At 62.8% G+C, this 14,658-nt stretch overlaps 1 protein-coding gene across 1 annotated transcript in view; it reads left to right on the top strand.

Annotated features, from left to right (window-relative positions):
• Positions 1-4,389: 4,389 nt before the first annotated feature.
• Positions 4,390-14,658, top strand: part of RAP1GAP (RAP1 GTPase activating protein) — a 185,431-nt gene continuing 175,162 nt past the window's right edge. Inside the window, exon 1 of the mRNA XM_073316419.1 lies at positions 4,390-4,546. The gene's annotated coding sequence lies outside the window, so the exon portion shown is untranslated. The remainder of the gene's footprint in view (positions 4,547-14,658) is intronic.

The raw sequence follows: 14,658 nt of genomic DNA, 5'->3' as shown, positions 1-14,658 counted from the left end.
TAAATCTGATTTTATTCATTCTTTCACTTATTCAGTCTTTTAATTTGTGTATACAGCTTTGAAACCTTGGGATCTTTGTCATTCCTGATCATGTTTTCTCCAGCTCTCCCTTTTTGCCTTTTTCATAATTCTTTGTGCCACTGCTTTATCTCTGTTGTAGTCCATAAAGTACTTGCTATTCATTGTACTTTTTGTTTGGTTGTATGTGTGTATGTTTGCCTTCTTGCTTTCTTTGCTGCTTTACAGTCTTCATTGCACCAGGGATTTCTGAGTTTGTGGCATTCGATGGCTGGCTGCTGCTACAACTCCCTTTATTATATTATCATGAAATGCCTCTGGATTATCACTTATACAATTGGTACTTAGAGACTCAGGACACTTACTCTTTAAGAGTCCCCAGTTTGCTTTTCTAAAGCTCCTGGTTGGAATTCCTTCAGTGTTTTCAACATTACCTTGGCCGTGATATGCAATTAGCACAGGGAAGTGATCACTTCCCATTCTATCTTCTGTATAGATTTCCAAGGTGCGTTTACTTACTGTACTGCTTGTTGCAATTCCCAGATCTAAATATGCAAAGGTTCCATCCTCCAAATTAACCATAGCAGGTGCTCTAGGATCGAGCAACAAACTGTTCTGGGCATTTGACATTTTAACCAGCTTCCCCATCATTCATTATGGCGATTAAGGTCTGCACTAATAATATACGGGCCTTTGAGAGCCTTAACTAACTCTTCCACTTCAACATTGTCAAGGATTTATATCAGGTGTACACGGTGCAGGTTCACAGAAAGGTGCCATTATTCTGCAGAGGAATCGCAACAGGTATGTACTTAAAATATAAATGCTGTTCATCTCAATCTGCAGATCCCTGCCCTTGGCATTTCTTGGCCAAATCCGATTACATCGGATCCTGGAATGCTAAGAAATGTTTCCTATATGTATATCACATCAGGTTTGTGTATGTAATATCAGACGTTTCCTGTATGTGTATCACATCAAAACCAGCTTTCTTTAATTCCTAGCCCCATGTGACTACACTAAGTGTAATTACAGCAAAAAGCCAGTAGAACCATGTTGTTTAAACCACACTGCTGTCATTGCAGAATGCCGTCTTCCAAGAGATTGCCTACATGCAAATACTTTTCTGCCACTTTTGTTATGGTCATTCTCTCAGACTTCTTCCCTGTCTGTAAATGCAATTAATCACTTCCGTCATAAATGCTACAAATGCCTCTGTCCCTACAAGCAGCGCCTCCGTCTAGTCCCCCAGTATCCGCTTTCCGGCCCTGCACGAGGGTGGTTGTACCAGCAGCTTTCTCCCCTCACTGGCATGTTCCGCCTTCTCCACGCTCAGCTGTGAATATCTTTTGGTAGCTTCTTCGTAAGATACGGTTCAGGTCATTTAAATTTTCTGTATCTCTCTGGTTTGGCAGACTCTTTGTCTGCTGCACTGTGCGCATCCCCCAATTGCTGCATTTCAGTTCTGCTCCTTCCTTGCAAACAGTTCTCAGACGAGTGCTCTCCACAGTTCCCCCACCTCATCCTCCCCCCCCAGACAGCTGCCACATGCCCAAACCCGGGACACTTACAACATCTCAAAGGGGCCAGGATAGATGGTTTAACTAAGAAGAGTTGACACCCTCTATTAACCCCTGTGGTACCATTGTACCTTCAAATGTTACTCGGGCTGCTGTGGATGCTTTTTGTTCTCCCCTCTCCTGCTAATCAGCCATTTAACAAACAGCACTTGGTCTTCACCTGGACCCCTTTTAATTTCAGCCTCAGACATGTCTAGGGGAATCCCTGACATTACCCCTCTTGCGTCTGTCATGAAAAGGTAGTTGGCAAATTACTTTTATTTTCCCTAAAACTGTTGTTTAAAGAACTTTGTCAGCCTGTTCTTATGTCTCCTAGTAATAAATCTCCACTTGCATTCTGAGTATATCCCCTGCTTCACTGAACCCCTGCCACTGGTTTCAAGGGAATAACAGCTTCAGCGAGGGATTGGATAATTACCGATCCTTTCCCTTACTCCCTAGCCAGCCCTGCCTGCTCCTTCATCAGACAGAGATTTCTAGTGTGTGCTTCTTCTTCTTCATCTGCAGCCGTTCCTCATCCCTTGGAACTTGTCACTGTAACGTCCAGCCAGTATTTCCAGCAGCCCGAGGCACCTGATTTCCAGGCCCAGCTCTCAGCCTCTCCCAGCGCCAGCCCCCTTCTGGTCTCAGCCTCCTCCCTTTCCACAGGCCCAACCTACTTATTTCTTCATCTTCCACAGGGCTTCCTTGAGCCCGGGCTCTCCTCTAGGTTAACTGACTAGCTGCCTTGTGAGAACATCATCCACAACCCATCCCCCATGCCCGGCCTAGGACCCTGCCTCCTGCATCAGCCTCCCCAAGCCCTTGTGCTCCATGGGGCACACTGAGCTGCTCCCTGAACCATCCTGCTTCTCGCCCCCATGAGCTGGCCCAGTGCTTGGCCTTTCCCAGCTCCTGTTTCTCCAAATCCTTGGGGCTCTCAGGCCACTTGTGTCTGCGGGGCCTTGTCTCAAGTTCCCCCGCTCACCCCAGTGCCCTTTGGGGAAGGGTGGGGTCCATGTCTCCATAACAGCCTTGCGGGAAAATGCCTTCCCCCCCCCCCGGGGGGGAGGCTGTTGCTAGTCGCTGGAACCCTACTGGCCCCCTGCACTGTGGAATGCTGCCTCTCCCCTCCCCGCCCCCCTGCATGGGGCTGGCATCTCCACTCCCCCCATGTTCCTCTACACCATGCCACACTTTTTTGACAAAAGTGGGCATTTGTCCCATTTGCTCCTGCCAACTGATCAGGTCGGACGGCTGGGACAGTGCTGAAAAAGGGACTGTCCTGGCCCAAACAGGACGTCTGGTCACCTTACCCATGCTGGACACAAAAAGCCATGGGCCCTGGGCCGCTTGCACTAGTTAGGGTGGGTCCTGCTCAGGGCATGGATGGAGGACCTGCAAGGGAAACCCAGCCCCTGCAGGATGGCACTTGGTTTTCCCATGGGGGCCTCCCCCCACCCGGTCATGGCTGACCCCAGGGCCCCAGAGGGTTCCTCAGGTACAGGCCGGCCCCTTTCACTTTCTCCCACCTGCCTTTGAAATGGCTGGTGCAAGGCTGAGTCATCACAGGGTGTCACTATGCAACTTGTAGGCAGCTTCAGAGCACCTGGCCTGGGAGGCCCTGGGCACACCTGCTCTGGAGTCCTCAGCAATGCAGACAGCTCACTCCCCATGGCTCTGCTGCTGCCCCTCGATCCCGCTCTGCAGCCCCCCGCTGTCCCAATGCTAGGCTTCCCCCAGCTCTGCTGCTGCCCCTCAGTCCTGACCCGCAGTCTCCTCCTCTCCCAGTCTGTCCACATGCTGTTTTTCAAGGGTATCCCCTACAATTAGCCATTCCTTTCTTACCCCCTTGCTGGAAGGCTAGACCCCTCTGAGCAGTCCCCTAAGCACCCTGTTGCTCTTCTCGATGCCCCCCCATCTCGATGCCCCCCCCCCCACTGCCATCTCTGCCCCGCTCTGACTGCCATCTCAATGCCCCGCCCCCGCCCCCACTGCCATCTCTGCCCTGCCCCCATCTCGATGCCCCACCCCCTGCCGTCTCGATGCCCCGCCCCCCATCTTGATGCCCTCCCCCACTGCCGTTTGGATGCCCTGCCCCATTGCCATCTTCATGCCCCACTCCCACCGCCATCTCTGCCCCGCCCCCCCTCAGTGCCACCCCCCCCACTCCCTGGCACCCAGGGCAGCCTGCAGCTCCCGTCTCTGCCCCCAGCTCCCGTCTCTGCCCCCAGCAGGCCCCAGAGCGGAGCTTTCGCCCAATGCGGAGCCTCACTGAGGCCGACGGCTCCTGCCCCGCCCGGATCCCTCGGGGCGGGTGGGGGGCTGGAGCCCGCCCTGCGCAGAGCTGCCCCGTGGGGCCAGAGCCCCGGGTTCACAGCCGGCTGCTCCCCCCGCCCCGCGCCCCGCCCCCGCGCCCCGCCGGCGCCCCCCGCCCCGCCGGCGCCCCGCGCCCGCTCCCTGCCCCGGCCGGACCCCAGGGCACCTCCGGCCCCGGCAGCCCCTGCTTCCCCGACCCGCGGGGCCGCCTGTCTCCCGGGGAGCCGGGCACGTCGGGTCGGGGCGCTGCGCCCCGCGCGGGGGACCCGGCCCCGGCCCCTGCTTTGGGGAGGGGCCCCGGGCCTGGGCCTTATGCCTCATCCACCGACGGGCTCCGCGGGCGGCAGCCTGGTGCGCGCCGGCCCCGCTCCAACCCGCGCCCCGCAGCGCCCCGCGCCCGCCCCGCAGCGCCGTGCACGGAGCCGCCCGGGCCGCGCGCCGGGCTGGGCGGGTCACGTGACGCGCCGGGCTCTGCCTCGCTCGGCTCAGAGCCGCAGCGGCTGCGCTGGGGAGCGCTCGGCTCGGCTCGGCTCGGCCCGGCCCGGCCCGGCTCGGCTCGGCCCGGCTCGGATCCTCCCCGGCCCCGCCGCTGCTGACACCCCGCTTGGCATCGCCGGCTGCGCTCCCGGGAGCCCCCCGCCCCTGCTGCGGTAAGAGACCCCGGCCCCTCCCGCCGGCTGCTCGCAGGGACCGAGGGAGCCCGGACGCCTGGGTCCCTTCCTGGGCTCTTCCAACCCCCGGCTTCGGGCAAGTTGCGTCTGCTCCCCGTGCCTCAGTTTCCCGTCTCTGCCCACACGGACAGTGCGGCTCGCCCGCTGGGCTGGCGCGCCCCGAGATGCGGGCGGAGATGGGCAGAGGCCGGGGCTTGGGCTTGGGGGTGTTCGCCGGCTCCGTTCCCTGGGCCGTGGGTGGATCTGCCTGAACCTGCCCCCCTCCCTCGCTCTCCATAGCCAGTCCCCGCACAGCTGAGAGCCGGAGGCCCGTGTCACCACCCCCTGAGCAATGGGCAGGGGGAGCGAAGAGGCCCCCGGGGTGTCCCACCCACTGTAGCCCGGGCTGCGGCTCGGAAGGGGCTTGCCGCGGGTGCTGGCAGGTTGGCACCAGCTGCTCCTCCAGCCACGATGCAGGTAGGCTCCTGCTGGCGCTGCCTGCCCCAAGGTCCTGGCTCACCGGGGGTCTCGGGCAGGTGCCCGTCTCACTGCGGGGCTCCGTCTGCCTTAGCAGGGTGAGCTCTGGGGCTGGGAGAGCGGCCCTGCTTCCTGGGTGCCTCGCTCCAGCTAGACAGGGCAGGGTGCTGCAGGACTCCTGGCAGCCCAGCCCAGGCCAGCCTCCATGGGCTGGTGGGGTGCGAAGACACAGGAAGCTCTGCGTGCAGTCCATCGCCCAGAGCGGTGCTGCAGCACCCCTGAGTGAGCACCCGTCAGGCTTTGCTGGTCCTGAGTAGCCAGCTGGGCCCCACTAGGCCGGGCACGCACTGTTGCAAGTGATGCCAGGCCACCATTGGCACAGGCAGGATGCGGGTCTTTAGCGTGGGCACATGCAGCTCGCACAGGGCCCCCATGGCTGGTACCTTGACTACTGGTCTTTCCGCCAGGACGCGGGTCCCAGACTGAGCATCTGCTGAGCCCCAGGGGGACCCATACAGAGCCAGCAGGGTAATAACGCTCGGGACATCCTGCTGGGCTCGGGCGAGTCCCAGACCTGTGGTCTGTTCACTCATTGGTGGCTCTGGATCCGCTGGAGCGAGAATTCCCCAAAACGCTTCACCCCAGGGAAGCTCTGTGGCTGCAGACCTGGGCAGGACTCAAACCAGTGTCTAGGGGTGGAAGGATTTGCTTCCCCTCTGGTTCCATGAGCCGGCCAGGAGCCACCTCCTCCCTGCACTCCAAGCACAGCAAATGCCCAGTGAAATCCAGGCTGCTGGAGATCGGAGCACTTGGCTTCCCACTGTGTGTCAGGCCCGGGCTGGCTTCCCTGGTCCAGCCCCAGCGGTGCCTGCTGAAGTGCACGCAGCTTTCCTGGGCTGGTGTAGCTGGGCTTGGCGGGGGGAGCGTGACTGCGGAGAGACCTTTCCAGGGTGCGAGAATGGCCTTTCCTTGCCCTCCGGAGGCTGCAGTGTGCCCAGCTGGGCTCCCACAGCTGGCAACAGTTAAGGGGGGATGTGGCACATAGACCCAGTGGGGAAGGGAGCGTTTGAAACCTCCTTGTCTCTGCGTGGTGCAGCTCCTTGGAGGGTGGGTGTGCTGGGTTTCCAACCTGATCGTGACCGGCTCCGTGGGCTAGTTACCGCCAGGAGGAGCCAGAGCATTAGCACAGCTGGCATCTGCCAGGTGAAGCAGGGAGGAAGAAGCTGCCAGCCATTCCCTTCCCAATCTGCATCCAGAGTCATTCCCACTTGTGTGAGGGTAACACTGCTCTCCCAGCCAGGGGGAGCTCCAGGCTGCTGCCCCGTTCCCTGAGGATCTCAAAGCACTTGGCCCAAGTGGGTTGATATTTTCAATCCCTGTTGACACGGGGGGAAAGTGACTTGTCCTGGGCATTCAGGGAATCGATGTCAGAGCCGGGAATAGAACCCAGGTGTCCTGGATCCTGGCCTGCAGCTCAGCATGGCATTTCTGTGCTAACCGTGGGGTTTGACGATGGAAGGTGCTGGGGGCACAAGACCTCCTGTGAAGGTGGGAGCCTGGCTTTTCGCTTGTGTCAGGCAATACCCACTGGCAGGCTAGGGGACTGCTGGGGTCGGGAGGTGCCGCATTGCACAAACCACCTGGGGCGGGGGTCTCAGCCTGTTCTGGGCTGCACCCCCCCCCCCCGCACCAGGATGAGACCTACTGCTCTAGGTGCTTTATGGGCGCTGGTGGCAGAGATGGGACTGGGCAGCATCAGGGAGGATGGTGCTAAATGGGCTGGTTCGGTTAGGTCAGCCTCTGGCCAGCATGTGCTGTTGCATGGGGTCGGGAGTGAGGGGCGCTGGCAGAGCCGGGGGGGCTGGCCGAGCAGGGGGCTGCGGGTCGGGAGTGAGGGGCGCTGGCAGAGCTGGGGGGGGGGGGGGGGGGGCTGGCCGAGCAGGCGGCTGAGGGTCAGGAGTGAGGGGCGCTGGCAGAGCTGGGGAGGGCTGGCCGAGCAGGGGGCTGCGGGTCGGGAGTGAGGGGCGCTGGCAGAGCCGGGGGGGGGGGGGCTGGCCGAGCAGGGGGCTGCGGGTCGGGAGTGAGGGGCGCTGGCAGAGCCTGGTGGGGGGGCTGGCCGAGCAGGGGGCTGCGGGTCGGGAGTGAGGGGCGCTGGCAGAGCCGGGGGGGGGGGGGCTGGCCGAGCAGGGGGGCTGCGGGTCGGGAGTGAGGGGCGCTGGCAGAGCCGGGGGGGGGGCTGGCCGAGCAGGGGGCTGCGGGTCGGGAGTGAGGGGCGCTGGCAGAGCCGGGGGGGGGGGGCTGGCCGAGCAGGGGGCTGCGGGTCGGGAGTGAGGGGCGCTGGCAGAGCTGTGGTGAGACTTTCCTCGGGCTGCTGCTGAACATGCCCTTCCCCCCCACTGTTGACCGTGTTTCTCGTGGCCCCCCGAGAGGCGCACGCCGGGGTCATGCAGCGATCGACCAGCGCAGCCTGGCTCCATCTAATCCACTCGCTCAGCCCAGCTGTGGGCACACGCACCCCCAGCCCTGCCCACACACAGCACCCAGTGCCCGCCCACGCCGCCCGCCCACGCCGCCCGCACGGAGCCCGGCCTGCCAGCGCGTGTGTGCACGGGCACGCACACACCAGTGCCCGCCACCCCTCGCACGCTGACTCTCTTCTGTCAACTCCTCCCTCCCACAGTCCCATCGTTGGCACTAGCGTCTCGTCTCGCACGCCGAGCCGAAGCCATGGGAGGCTGCTGCGGGGTCTCCCCTTGCCGCGGGGCTGTTCCCTGCTGGCTGTCTCGGTGATTGCTTGGCACTGTGCCCCTCTGCCCCTCTTGCTGGGTTGCTTTGCATTAACTTGCTACGTTGGCACCTCCCCCCCAACGTTTCAAGTCTTGGGGGGCCTTCGCCCCTCGGCGCCTGTCTCTCCCGTCTCTCAGTGACCAGCGGGGAGGCCCTGTCAGTGCCCGCTCCGTACAAACCCGCTGCTCTTTGCCTCCCCCTCGGCCGCTGCGGGGCCCGCTGCATGGACGGCTTCTTGGGAACCCTGCCTCCCTGCTGCTTGCCAGAGCCCTCAGGCCTTGCTGGTTTCCTGCCCCCAGGCTCCCCGACCCGAGTTTTCTTGTGGAGCTGGTGTGGTCTGCGGCGTGGCCCTTTGTTTGTGCAGCTGCAGCTCCGCGGCTGGCCCCGCTCTGGAGGGAATGTGTAACGAGCATGGCGGGCGGGGGGTTGCTTGGATGGTGGGGGGCAGCACTCAGCAGCCTGCTGCTCGCCTCTGGTTTACATCTTCTCTTCTAACACTTACGCTTCAGGGTTTCGATTGTCCACCGGCAGGGGTCAGGAAGGAATCCCCCCCCGGGTATATTCTGGCAGGGTTTTTTTTTTCAATCTCCGTCCTCTGAAGTGTCAGGCCTAGAGATGGGACGCTGGGCGAGGTGGGCTAAGGCTCTGAGGTGGCACCATGCATTCCCTCTCTCAGGGGCTTGGCCGGTTTTGTCATGCGCCCAGGGCCTACTGGGTCAGCCTGGGTGCTGGTGGGAGGGGATTGGCAGGGACCTTGGGGGAGTTTTGCCTTCCTCTGCAGCCTGTGGGTCCCTTGGTCCCCCCTGTTCCCTGCCTGTGGCTCTGATCCCCGGGCTGCCGTGGGCTGGGAGGCCGTGGGGGCTCTGTGTGCGGGGCTGGGGCTGGGCAGTGCTCGGCAGAGATGAGCCAGTTGCTCTGACCCAGAGATGGGCCTGTTCTCGCTGCAGGCAGGGCCAGGCCAGTCGCTCTGTAACCAGGACGAGCAGCTGCCTGCACAGCCAGATGAAGGGGGAGCTGCAGGGTGGGCGAGGTGCCTTTGATCTCCCTCCCCGGAGAGATCTCCCCGTTTGTTTCCCAAGGCCACGCTCACACCCCACCCCAGGGACGGTGCACGGGCGTCTGCTGCCACCCCACCAGCGCTGCCAGGCACGGGGGCAGGGCCAGGTGTTTGAGGCTGGAGCGTCTCTCTCTCTTCAGCCTCCATCTGTCCCCTGCTGCTCTCCGTGGGCTAGACCCACGCCTGGCGTGGAGCTGCGCTGCAGCCGGCTCGTGGCACCGGGCGGGGCAGGGGTCCGGCGCCGTCTCTCTGCAGCCCAGAGCCGGGGTGTCCCAAGTGCTGCGTACCAGCCACTCCCACTGAGAGGCTCGGGGCCGGATGCCCAGCTGCTCCGCGCCAGCGTCTGGGGCCGATTTGCTGAAGGAGCCGCTCTCGCTGTGCCGAGCTCTCGGGAGGATCTGCCCCTAGGGGCAGCCAGACCCAAACCCCAGCTCATCCCCTCCCTCCCCCCCACCCAGGCCTGGGGCCCATCTCCAGAGAGCTCAGGGACTGGCCCGAAGCCACTGGGATGGCTCTTGGGCACCTGGGAAGCCCTGGGTCTGGAGAAGCCTGGGCTGGTGGTCCTGGGGGGTGTCAGGGTGGGGCTGGAGGGAAGGTGGGGTCGGTCCCCGTGCTGAGCTGGGATAGTGGTTTGCTGGGTGTGCAGGTGCCTAGAGGGAGGTGTGTGTGTTTGTACGTACAGGGGCTGTGTGCGTGTGTACCGGGTGGGTGTGTACCGGGTGGGTGTGTACCGGGTGCGTGTGTACCGGGTGCGTGTGTACCGGGTGCGTGTGTACCGGGTGCGTGTGTACCGGGTGGGTGTGTACCGGGTGCGGGTGTACCGGGTGCGGGTGTACCGGGTGCGGGTGTACCGGGTGGGTGTGTACCGGGTGTACCGGGTGGGTGTGTACCGGGTGCGTGTGTACGGGGTGCGTGTGTACCGGGTGCGTGTGTACCGGGTGCGTGTGTACCGGGTGGGTGTGTACCGGGTGTACCGGGTGCGTGTGTACCGGGTGGGTGTGTACCGGGTGCGTGTGTACTGGGTGGGTGTGTACCGGGTGTACCGGGTGGGTGTGTACTGGGTGTACCGGGTGCGTGTGTACCGGGTGGGTGTGTACCGGGTGTACCGGGTGGGTGTGTACTGGGTGTACCGGGTGGGTGTGTACCGGGTGGGTGTGTACCGGGTGCGTGTGTACCGGGTGCGTGTGTATGCCCATGTGGCGAGTGGGTCGGTGGGGCCATGCCGTCAGCTCTCGCTGGCTCTTGTGGGGTTTTATGGGGAATCTCACAGTTTAGGGGGTTTGTCTTCAAGCCCCAGCTCCAGGAGTCAGGTGCTGGGGCGAGAATCTCGCTTTAGTTCTTAATAAACGTTCCTGGTGCTCCGCAGCTCGAAAGCAGCGTGCGACGGGGGGCTCAGGAGGCCCCTGCCGGGCTCCTCCGGGAGACAGGGTGGCGGGAATGAAGAGAGGTTTTAAACCTCGCGATTTGAAGCCAATTCTGGATTTTTTGGAGATCTTGTCACGTGCGTTTTGTGTGCTGGGGCTGGCAGTGCTGTGGGGGGTGGCAGATCAGCGGGGAGAGGGGTGCGTTTGGGGGAGGGGTGTGTGCGCAGGTTGTATGTAGTGGTGTTGTCTCCCCGGTAATTTACACTCGCACTGGGGGAGTGTGGTGGGGTAGGGGCCATTTATAAGCTCAGAGGGCTGTGCTCAGGGGCGGGGGGCCCTGGGGGCACGTGCAGGGCTGTGCTCTGGGGGGGGCCCTGGGGGCACATGCAGGGCTGTGCTCTGGGGGGGGCCCTGGGGGCACGTGCAGGGCTGTGCTCGGGGGGGGGGCCCTGGGGGCACGTGCAGGGCTGTGCTCGGGGGGGGGGGCCCTGGGGACACGTGCAGGGCTGTGCTCGGGGGGGGGCCCTGGGGGCACGTGCAGGGCTGTGCTCGGGGGGGGGGGGGCCCTGGGGACACGTGCAGGGCTGTGCTCGGGGGGGGGCCCTGGGGGCACAGGCAGGGCTGTGCTCGGGGGGGGAGCCCTGGGGGCACGTGCAGGGCTGTGCTCGGGGGGGGGGGGCCCTGGGGACACGTGCAGGGCTGTGCTCGGGGGGGGGGGGGCCCTGGGGACACGTGCAGGGCTGTGCTCGGGGGGGGGCCCTGGGGGCACAGGCAGGGCTGTGCTCGGGGGGGGAGCCCTGGGGGCACGTGCAGGGCTGTGCTCGGGGGGGGGGGCCCTGGGGACACGTGCAGGGCTGTGCTCGGGGGGGGGGCCCTGGGGACACGTGCAGGGCTGTGCTCGGTGGGGGGGCCCTGGGGGCACAGGCAGGGCTGTGCTATCTTTCAGTTTAATATTCTGCCTTCATCCAAGCCTGGTCGCGGGGGGCGCTCTGGGTTCATGTCGCACCCCCTCTGCCAGAAGGGCAGGAGCTGAGCTCCGTAAGTGCCCTGCTGCCCCCCTGGCAGGGCCGCGGGGCCTGTCGGTGCAAACAGGAAATGGGGGACACTGGGGGAAGGAGCTTTTAATGCTCGTAACAATCCTGTTTCCTCCCCACCAGGCGCTGCCCCTGCCCGGCCCCGCTCTGCTGGAGCTGGGGTGAGTTAACTCCAGGTGGAGGGCAGGACAAGATGGTGCCTTGCCTCGGGGTTGGGGTTAAGGCTGGAGGACCCTTTCGTGGACGTGGGTAGGAGAGGCCTGGTGACACTCAGTGTCAGTGCACGGCAGCCTCTCGTCTGGACGGAGATGCCCGAAGGTCTGTGCAGAGCGGGCCTGGCTGGCGGCTGCCCGGGCACTTGGCTGAATCTCTTGGAGCAGGTACTCATGGCACAGTGGCGTCAAATCTCATTCTGTGCCACCCACTCCTGGCACCGCCCAGCCCTGCAGCAGGCCACCCTGCCAGAGCCGATGACACAGTGGTGCGTGCCTGCCTGGCATGGCCGCGTACCTCCTGGGCTCTCTCTGGGTGACTCACTCTCCTCTCGGCACTGCTGCTGTGTCAGATTCACCCACGCTGCGCTCGCTGAGCTGCTGCACGGCCCTGCCCACGCCCCACAGCGCTGGCTCAGGGCCCCAAGGGCCCCCCTCTGCCAGCTCTGAACCCTCAGATGGGGCATCAGAACATGTGACCTCCCCCCAAGGCAGCGCTGGTGGGGGTCGGGGCATGGCCGGTTTGGGGGAGCCACCTGCCCCGATTGAGCTGGGTCCTTCTGATCAAACCGAATTCAGCCCAACCAGCACTGGGCGAAAAGCCAGGTTTTCCTTCCGTCCACATTACCTGCCCTCCCCGGCGGGTTCCATACAGTGCAGGGATAACGCAAATGAGCCCAACTGGCCCCCAGCTGAGCGCTGGGCATGGACTGTGCTCGATGGCGCAGCCAGGGAGCGGGGCAGGCTGGGGGCAGTGCCTGAGCACAGACCCCTGTGTCCAAATGTCTGTGGGGCTGCTTCCCCCCGGATTCCCTCTCGGGAGCGCTTGCACGGGCAGGGTTTGGTCACAAGGATGCGGCGGGTTTGCACAAGGGCTTGCACTGGGCACTTGGGAGCCCCGTGGGATGGAGCAGTGGGAGAGGGCGGTGTGGGGCGGGGGCGGGGGGGTTACATGCTGGGCGGTCAGAGGAGGAGCGGCTGGGATAGTACCAGCTAGTTTCCTGGGTGTGGCGCTGCAGGAGTGTGGGAGGAGGGGGCAGTTCTGGTGCTGGGTCTCTGCCGTGTGCGCGGGTCTGGTTGGGCAGCGGCTCCCAAGCATGAGCCAGGCTGCTGGCCTGGCCCTGGGCCTAGCGAGCCGGGCAGGCTGGCAAGGGACCTCCTGACTGCCGTGGTGCTGCCTGTGATCGTGTTAGGTCTTGCGCATCTTCTTGACTCACGTGCAGTGGATTTGCTGGAATGGCTGCTGAATGGAAGCCCCCTGGTTACACCCCTGGTGCCTGAGCCGGCTTGGCTAATGCTGGACTCACCCCTACCTGAGCCATCGGGCCTGCAGCGGGTTAGGCCACGTTCCCAGGAATCCCCATCCGTAGGAACAGGGGGTCTGTCTGCAAGACATGAGGGCACCTCGGACCCTAACGCTGCAAACATGGGACTGCCTGGGGAGTCCTCACAAGGGTCCTGCTGGCAAAGGACCTCCAAGATCAGCTCCGAGTCCATTGCAAAGAAAACCCCTTCATAGCCCTGGCTGCTTGGGCCAAACCTCTCCAGGGTGTCAAGCCCCTGGAGACATGGGCTCCCTTGGGGATAAATCGGGCCCAGTATGTCTTACCCACTGCAGCCTGAAACCAGCTCGCCCGATGTGAGCGTCCTTTGCTGGCCTGACTCCCTTCCCAGGGCGACGCTCCGGGCTGCTGCCCTTGGCTGGGATCCCTCCTGCTGCAGTGACTGACACGTGCAAAGCCCTTTGCAGCCACAGAGGAGCTGAGAGCAACTGCAGCAAACAGCTTGTTTCAGAGTCAGGGATCCTCTTCCCCTGGGCCAGGAGCCCAAGGAGGACACTGGAGAGACGCCCGCTGAGTGGAGCGCTGGCTCCGGCAGGTCTAGGCGGGAGTGGGGGCTGCCAGGCAGTCATACCCATCTAGCAGGGAAGATCACTCAGTGCCCACTGTGACGAAGTGGGACTGTTCTTAATGTTTCTTCTGAATAGTGTGGGGGTGCCTCAGTTTCCCCTAGGCAGTTCTTAAGTATCTAGGTGGTGGGATAAGGGTGTATGATTGTTGCAGAGCCCTAGAAGGCAGGTGTGTGCAGGGGTCTGGACACAGAGAATGGCCGACATCCAGTTTCCTTGCCACTGATGGCCTGGGCCCTTCCCCCCTGCGAGGTGAGAGCTAAAGGGTTGGAGAACAAAGGAATCAGGTGCCCTCCTGGCCCGGGAAAGGGACAAAGCCCAGAGGAGGAGGGGCTGGAGAGAGTTTCAGTTTGGGGCTGGCTGGGACATGGAGTGAAGGGCAGACGTGGTTGTCTGGCTCACTGCCCCCCCAAAATGGACCCAGCTGAGGGGTCCTGTTCTCTGCACCTACAAGCTCTGTTTTAGACCATGTTCCTGTTGTCTAATAAATCTTCTGTTTTACTGGCTGGCTGAGAGTCACGTCTGACTGCGGAGTTGGGGGGCAGGACCCTCTGGCTTCCCCAGAACTCCGCCTGAGCGGACTCGCTGGGGGGAAGCACACGGAGGGGCAGAGGATGCTGAATGCTCCGAGGTCAGACCCAGGAAGGTGGAAGCTGTGTGAGCTGTGTGTCCTGCAGACAGGCTGCTCTCAGAAAGGAGACTTCCCCAGAGTCCTGCCTGGCTTCGCAGGGAGCAGTTCCAGAGCATCGCCCGGGGACTCAGTGATAACTGGTGGCAGAGGTGGGATGTACAGCACCCCACGGATGGCGCTTCCTGCAGTAAGTGACCGAGGAGCAGTAAAACGAAGGGGGATTGACGAGGACCAGGCGTGCTGAAGGCCCAGAGAGGAGCGGTTTTGGGGGGCGGTTAACCCCTGGGAGTGTGTGACCAGCGAGAAGGACTGTGCAGTAATGGGGTCCCCCTGGGGACTGCGGTGAGCAGTCTCAGGGATGGAGCCTGTGGCTTGGCCCTGGGAGAGAGAAGGAGTTTTGCAGTAATAGGGTCCCCCTGGGGATCGCAGCGAGCGGTCCCAGGGGCGGAGGAGTCTGCAGCTCGACCCTGGCAAAGAGGTGGTGACCTCGAGAAGGGCTGGCACTCTAGGGGTTCTCCCTGGAAACCGTGGGGAGCTGAGAGCACACGGCCCTGTGAGTCCACAACACCTTGGGAAGAGCGGAGTGACGGCCTGTCACCATCTCCTTAAGAAGGCCATTGTAACCCTGTGCAGAAAGAGAG

The sequence above is a fragment of the Lepidochelys kempii genome, chromosome 18, assembly GCF_965140265.1.
Source record: "Lepidochelys kempii isolate rLepKem1 chromosome 18, rLepKem1.hap2, whole genome shotgun sequence".
NCBI classification, from domain to species: domain Eukaryota; kingdom Metazoa; phylum Chordata; order Testudines; family Cheloniidae; genus Lepidochelys; species Lepidochelys kempii.
Note: the sequence above shows the minus strand (reverse complement) of the source record. Positions and strands in the feature narration are given on the sequence as shown.